Here is a 7,183-nt window from a genome sequence, read left to right on the forward strand (position 1 = left end):
GTCAAGGAGCCCTAGGGTGGCCATGGTCTCAATCTCATATTAGATACTCGAGGAGTTTTGGAACACACTCTGACAGGAGAAATTTAAATCTTTCCACTGTGGTTATACATAGAAATGAAGGATCCTTAAAGAAGGAGTGGAGCTGGGACAAAGATGAAGCTTATGGCAAAGGCAAAGTTCCCCGACTAAAGACAACGGCAGGGGAAGCAATTATAATAGGATGCTGGATGGTCAGTGGGTCTACCTGTGAGAAGACATCTGAGATTTCTGTGTACATTACATCAAACTCAGTAACAAAAGACACAAAACTTCATGCCTCTGGAAGACTGGACTATTGGTACTATTTCACCTTAGTACAACCTGCTGTTGTATTCTGCCTCTGGGCTCACCATACTGGGGGACTACTATTTAGACTTAAAATAGACATTACTAAGCCTAGTACAGCAACATCTGCCCTGACTGTAAATGATAAGAAAACTCTATCCCCACAAACTTCCAATATTGGACCTTATGTTAAATACAAGCCAACAGTGAATGTTGTTTAATCCATGGTGGTCCCTCAAACAAGTGGAGCTATCAGTGCAGATCAGCATCTCCACAATTAAGCCTAACTGCTCACCATTCTTAAATACATCCTTACACAGGAGTTTCAGCAAACAACATAAGCTCAGCAAGAACTGAGTTACACAAATTAGAACATTCATTGCAATCTTCTCTATCAGCACTGGGAACTAACCAAAAGCCACAGCTTTTGTTCTAACAATATGCAATGCTTTGGGATACACCATATACCAAATCATTGCACTGGGATTACATCACAATGGAACTGTACTCTGTTCCTTAGAGCATAGCATATGGGCCCAACAAAATGGGAACACATGGCAAACTGTCAGTGTTGATGCATGTGTTGTACGAGCACAACAGGGATTTATTTGCGATAGTAATACCATTAAGGCCCAAGACATTTGTCTTGACACTGAACAAAATATTTGCCATTTTGAGATGCATCCTGATGAAACCCTTGAGATTGTACTTGGTGTGTCGGAAATGGATGTGTTTGTATGAGAACCCTTTGTGATTCTGTATTTATAGATGGCACCACTGTAGAGACACATAATCACTCAAATGTCTGTATTTGTTGTTTACCAAGATTATGGGATGCGACTTTAACTATTCAGCTCCTGTCACAACCCACCAACTGCTACAGTGGAACTATGCATTGCATCGAGATTTATTGCCTACTCCTACTGGAATGAATCTTGTATTGGTAAGAAAATAGTTGAAACATGATGACCTGAGTCAACTGCTAAAACAAGTTCAAGAAAACAGACAAAGAACTCTGATTACCATCCACCGTGATGCAGAGAAGGTATACCATGTCCTGGAAAGAGGGACAACATAATTGGTGGGATACTTTATTCAGATGGTCACTAAGAGCAACAGGAACCTTGAATCTAGTGCTCCATCTGGTTGTGATTTTATTAGGTCTATTATTATTGTGTTTATTATTCATACTCATTCTATATGTAAAGGTTTGGTATATAATGTAGCAAATACTCCCTGTTCGTCATGTGAAATCACCCAGTAACGTACAAGAAAATGTAATTAATAGTAATATTCTATACTAAAAGCCATCTGCCTACTGTGGATCTGCAAGCATCCCAACATAATATATAAATGTCATTAATTATGACACAAACTAAACAGCTCATCAAATAATTGGACTCTTAGCACTGATCTGCACTACACCACATATTTATGACATAGAGGCAAGAGGTAACCGTACTGCTACTCCATGAGTTGATACAGGGGATTGACTGTAGTCACGGGGTGGAGTGTGATGGATGCACTCAACCTCTTAACCAAACTAGCAGTAGTTTGGTACAGGGTCTGAAGGAGGTGAAGGCCTGAGCTGTAGCTGGGTCAAGAACTCCTCTGGTTTCAACCTGCTCTCTGAAAACCCACACAGGAGCAGAGCAACACAGGTGAGCATCAATGCATACGGGCGTGGAACATCCATCATGCACATGAATAGCGGGTGGCTTTTCCAAAGCTCATTTATCAAGGAACAAAGGAGGCTGTGGGTACAAGGTGTCTCATGCATACCTTTCCATCGTATGTTATTTGTCCACAAGCCAACCACTCTTATCCCATAAATATGACAGCCTAAGTGAGCCTGCTTTGTGCGCTCCCTGCTAGGCAGCATGGCTGCATGGCAGTGATCTCCCCTTGAGCTGGGATGCCTCTCCAGGTTGCTCCTTGAGGCAGAGAGACCTTTGGAAGATCCCAATTTAAGCTCTCCCTGAATTGCAGTTGGACTGCATGCCAGGTAACATTCCCCTTGAGCAGGGATACCTCTCAAGGTTTGAGATTTGTTACCTGAGACCAAGAAATCCTTCCTTCCCTAAAGCAGAGAGATCCCTTACTTGCTACAGATCCTCGCTAAGTGACTGGCAGCATAATGAATTAATGCTAATGAAACATTGCTAATCAGTAGTTATTATAAACTTTGCATAGATAATTCTATTAGACATAAACCATTGACCAAATCTGGGACTAAGATTGGGCTCAGCCACAACCAGGCTCCACAGGGAGTTCAGAAAGCAAAAGGGTCCATTCTGAACCTCGTGACTCAATGGGAGGGTCTCCCTTACCCTTTTGTTTCCGGTATCTGTGTGAGTCATTCTAACTCAATTTTCCTTTGTGTGTCTCTTCCATGCAGTAATTAACAAGGTGAACCTTGCCATCAAACTTACTGAACCTTGATACACCACTTTGTTAATTCCAGTGAATTTATCGAACTTTGTCAGGTTATTATTTTACCTCAATAAAACATACTGCTGCTTCTCTCTTCGGAGTGAGGTGCATTCCACTCAACTGCAACAAACCGGCACAGTTGGTAGGATCCTAAATCTGGATCTGTGACAATTTGCCACACCTAGAGTGTACTTTTCTGTCCCAGGAACAGAGACTTCTCAGAACGGTATTTTTTATTCTTTATTGCCAGTATGATACAGCTGAAGATGATTAAAATCTTCCAAGTATTTTTTGCTAGAGCTTATAATATGCGGACTCTGATGAAATGGCTGCTGGGCAGGTTTGTACAAAATTAATGAATGGCACTCTTAAGATGACAGTTTTCATTGTTTTCACTGTTGTTCCATAGCATTTGTCAGACTCGGCAGAAATCCATCCTGCCATCATACTGGGAACTTGTGCACTTCCTGTAACAAAGGAAACAACGATCAACAGATGCTGTCAAACCTCTTGAAACATTCTGCACCACTTTTTGGCACTAGTTTCCACCAAAATATCACAAATTATGTGTCTCCCTTGGTCTGCCTACTGGTTGCATTCTTTCCCAAATGGATTATTTGAAAGCAGGTGAAATGTTCATGGACCAGCAGTGCTAAGAGAAGGCTAGAGAGAAGTCTCAAAAACCTTACAAGAGGCCCCCTCTCAGAATACCCTGAGAAACTTCAGCCCTAAAACTAGAGGAAGGATGGGAAACTTTTGGTTCAGGGGATGCCTACAATCACAGAATCACAGAATATTAGGAGTTGGAAGGGACCTCGAAAGATCATCCAGTCCACAGTTTAATTCTTCATATTCCTACTGAATAACACTAAGATGTTATTTGAATCCTTTGAAAGCCACAGAAAGAGGAAAATGTTTGGAATCAACAATTACAATTAGTGAACCATCAAGAGAAATATTAGAAATAATTATTCTGTACTTCTGACCTTAAAATATTAATCTCTGTCGATTTTTACCACATAGGAGTGACTAGCATGTCTCAGCCCATGCTGGGATGGAGTACTGAGATACAACCACTCTTAATTACTTAAGACCAGGAATGAAACAGAACAGAGTAAAACCAGCCAGTAAGTGAAAGACTAGCATTACACAGATTGTTATTTACTCTCAATAAAAAGCTCCCAAGCCTGCTAATACCAGTTACCTGGGAATAATTGTTTGCAACATGGAAGGGCTGTTACTAGGAGGCTGAAAGACAGACACCTCCAGCAACATGATATCCTGGAGCAATAGTTAAGTATTAGCTAATACCTAAGAAAGCCCTGGTAATGGTGTCTGCTGAAGGGAGAAATACATTGAGAGGAGGAAATGGCAGACAAAAATAACTTTTGCAATCTCAAGGCCTCCTGTGGAAACTCCCCACCTATGTACAGGGTTCATGCAGAAAAGCCGGTGCTCATATCCCCTGTTTACTGAACCTCACGGGCACTGATGTCACAGGCCAGGCTTTTCCCAAGTTTTATTGCAAGCCTGTGCCAGAAAACACCCAGCCACTTCCTAAAACATTAATACATCAACAAGAGAGTGGAAAGCAGTGACGCTGCAGGAACTGGGGCAGGGCATTCACAGGTGCGTTGTTCCGCTGCCGAGGTCCCCTGCTAGTTTTGGCCAGACGACAGCGGGAGAAGGTGAATGCACATACAGCTGCCCTGTGGAGGGACACTGCAGCACTGCTGTCCCGGCAGCGGGCTGAGAGCCAGCAAGAGAAGAAACAGCACCACACTAACTTACTCCTTTTTTTTTTTTTTTAATTAACATTTGTCAAACTTGGAGAGAAGCCCAGGCTGCAAAATTTGGATGCAAAATTCAAAGAGCTCAGAAGCTGGCAATGTTCACATACCGGCTCTTCATTTATGCCTAGTCTTTTTTATAGGTCAAGCAGAGATGAATTAATTACTCTTACTGTAACTTACAATTCACAATACAGTGATTTTTTTTTTTTTTGGTATGTCATAATGCACAGCACCTCTATACAAAAAAAAAGTGGCAATGTTTAATAGTAGGTGGGCATTGTTTTTGTTTTCAAGAAGGAATTTTTACCTGAAGTTCTTCTCTTTCGGGTGTGGGAAGAGGGGAAGGCCTTTAATGCCCTCTGCAGAAAAGAGCAAGAGTATTTTGACCAGATCTGGGAGCTGTTCATAACAGTGGTTTCTCAAATTCATGTGAACTTCTGGTTCAGCTTCCTGCACAGCACTCACCGATGCAAGTTCAAATGATTAACTTGTGGCATTACCAAAATACTGAATTCTTGGCATGTGATTGAAAGCCACTATTAAACTCCTGCAATTTCAGTATTGTCCCTAACTGTACAGAAAGCTCTCTGTATGAGAACTGGATTAACAGGTAAAAATCCAGCCCTTACTTTGCACTTTTTACCATCACAGCATGGAATGTTCAGCAAATCGTGCTGCCTAACTGACATTAGAAGATAATGGGAATTGGAATATTGTATTTATTAAAGTAAGACAGTCATGCATGTAACATCCTCTCAAACATCCTAAATGGCCTGTAAACAGCATCTCTAATAGAGTACAGAGCACTAAGGCTACTTCCAGCTCCTAGCAGAGCACTTGCATCCATTACATCCTAGCCTAGAGAGAAGATAGCACAGGGAAATAAGACATTTGAGTCGTATTACAAGGTTCAGAAGGATTTCAGATCTGCAGAAACTCCAAGAAGTAATATGTTGCTAGTGTTCCTTCTCTGGAGCTTTCAGGAGTACATGCAGGAGAATGAGCTTGCTACTGACGAGCCTTCCTCAGCCACACGTTTCCAAGAGCCAAGTCTCAGCTCTCCCTGGGACCACACATGAGACTGACTATTGTGGTCTTCATGGCAAGGACAAACCTCAGTGCTTCTCTGAGCAGATTCAGCAAATGAAACTCTTTGTTTGTCCCTCTGCACTACTTCTGGATCTGTCTACAGCTAGCTTCAATTTGGCTTCTAGATGACATGTAACTGGGACACTGTGCCTCCGTGCTGATGTATTTCAGAGGACTGAAAATGTTGAGAGACCTTGGAGGAGGAGAGATGTATATAAAAGTTAACTCTTACAAGTAGTCCTTCTGCCCCAAATATTCTTCAGCAGAAGAGAGACTGTTTTATAGCACAGCACAGCTTAAGGACACCTTCGTTTTGTTGGTCTTCAGCCCTGACATGGCATTACACAATGAGCAATGTAGGAAATAACGTGAATCAAGAGATTTAATTTTAATGTGGCTTCTACTTCCTGCATGGTTCCAGCAGTGGAATAATTACACAGGTTCCACTTTTTCAAAACAGCCTTTCAGGCTGCTTGCGGCAGACGTGATTGCTTTCCTGATGCTGTGAAGGAAGGTGGTGTGGCCACTTGCTGGATCAGTAAAGCTGCTTTCAATGCAGAGTCAAGTGGTTTTACTGTCTAAATGGGCAAACGCCAGATGACAATTAAGGGCGACCTATCACTCTTGAGACAACAACAGACGTGTCCTGCTTAGATTAGTGCAGTTTCAGACAGTACCGTGAAAAATAATGTAGATTAATTATATAATTAGCACACTATTTTAGAATTACTTTGGCACAAAGGAGGCTGGCTTTTCTTCTGGAGAGATTTCTACCACATTAAATGGTTTTTGCCCATGGTTGTCTCAACAGATTCACTTCTAATAGAATAAGAGGCTTGATTCATAAGGGAGGGTTTTTGGTTAATTGCATTTGTTATATTAGCACGAAGGAGGAGATTTTTGGGGAAAGTATTTACATAAACAGCATTTATGCAGCAAAACATTTGCAATTCAAAAGTGTCAGTCAGCTCTTCTGCAGGCAATGCAGAAGGGGATTGCTTTATCTTAAGTTGAAGTAAACCCCCTGTTAAAGTAAATACGCAGCAGCAACACCAGCTAACAAAGGGAACATGAATAATAACTTTTCTAATTTAAGCTGAATGTGGGAGGATAGAGGTAGGCAGCAGCAGAAGTTGGAAACCGATTTCCAGTGTGATTCATAGAGATTTTCAGCAGTTGCTTGCACAGGTAAATTATAATAGTTGGCATTTACATATAGCTTTTCACTTATTAAAATCTGATGGGTTTAGGGCTTTTTCTTTCTGGCAACTGAAATAGTGATGCACAACAAAGTTAAGAAACTGGCTTGTGGTACTGACTGTGTCAAGGGTCTTGACTTGCCGACACTGAACTGATCCACCAATTCTGCAAAATACTGCTCACCTTTAAATGAGAGAATTTAATTGTAAGATGGAATCGCCTACAGAATTTAGGTGAGGATTTTAGTATCACTGGAACTGAACCTATATTGTCCGTGGCTTATGAACAACGGTAACCAAAGGGTGTACTAGTACTTTATTAGATTATTTCTTTGTTCGGCATTC

This window comes from Mesitornis unicolor, unplaced genomic scaffold, assembly GCF_000695765.1.
Source record: "Mesitornis unicolor isolate BGI_N332 unplaced genomic scaffold, ASM69576v1 scaffold14223, whole genome shotgun sequence".
Lineage (NCBI taxonomy): Eukaryota > Metazoa > Chordata > Aves > Mesitornithiformes > Mesitornithidae > Mesitornis > Mesitornis unicolor.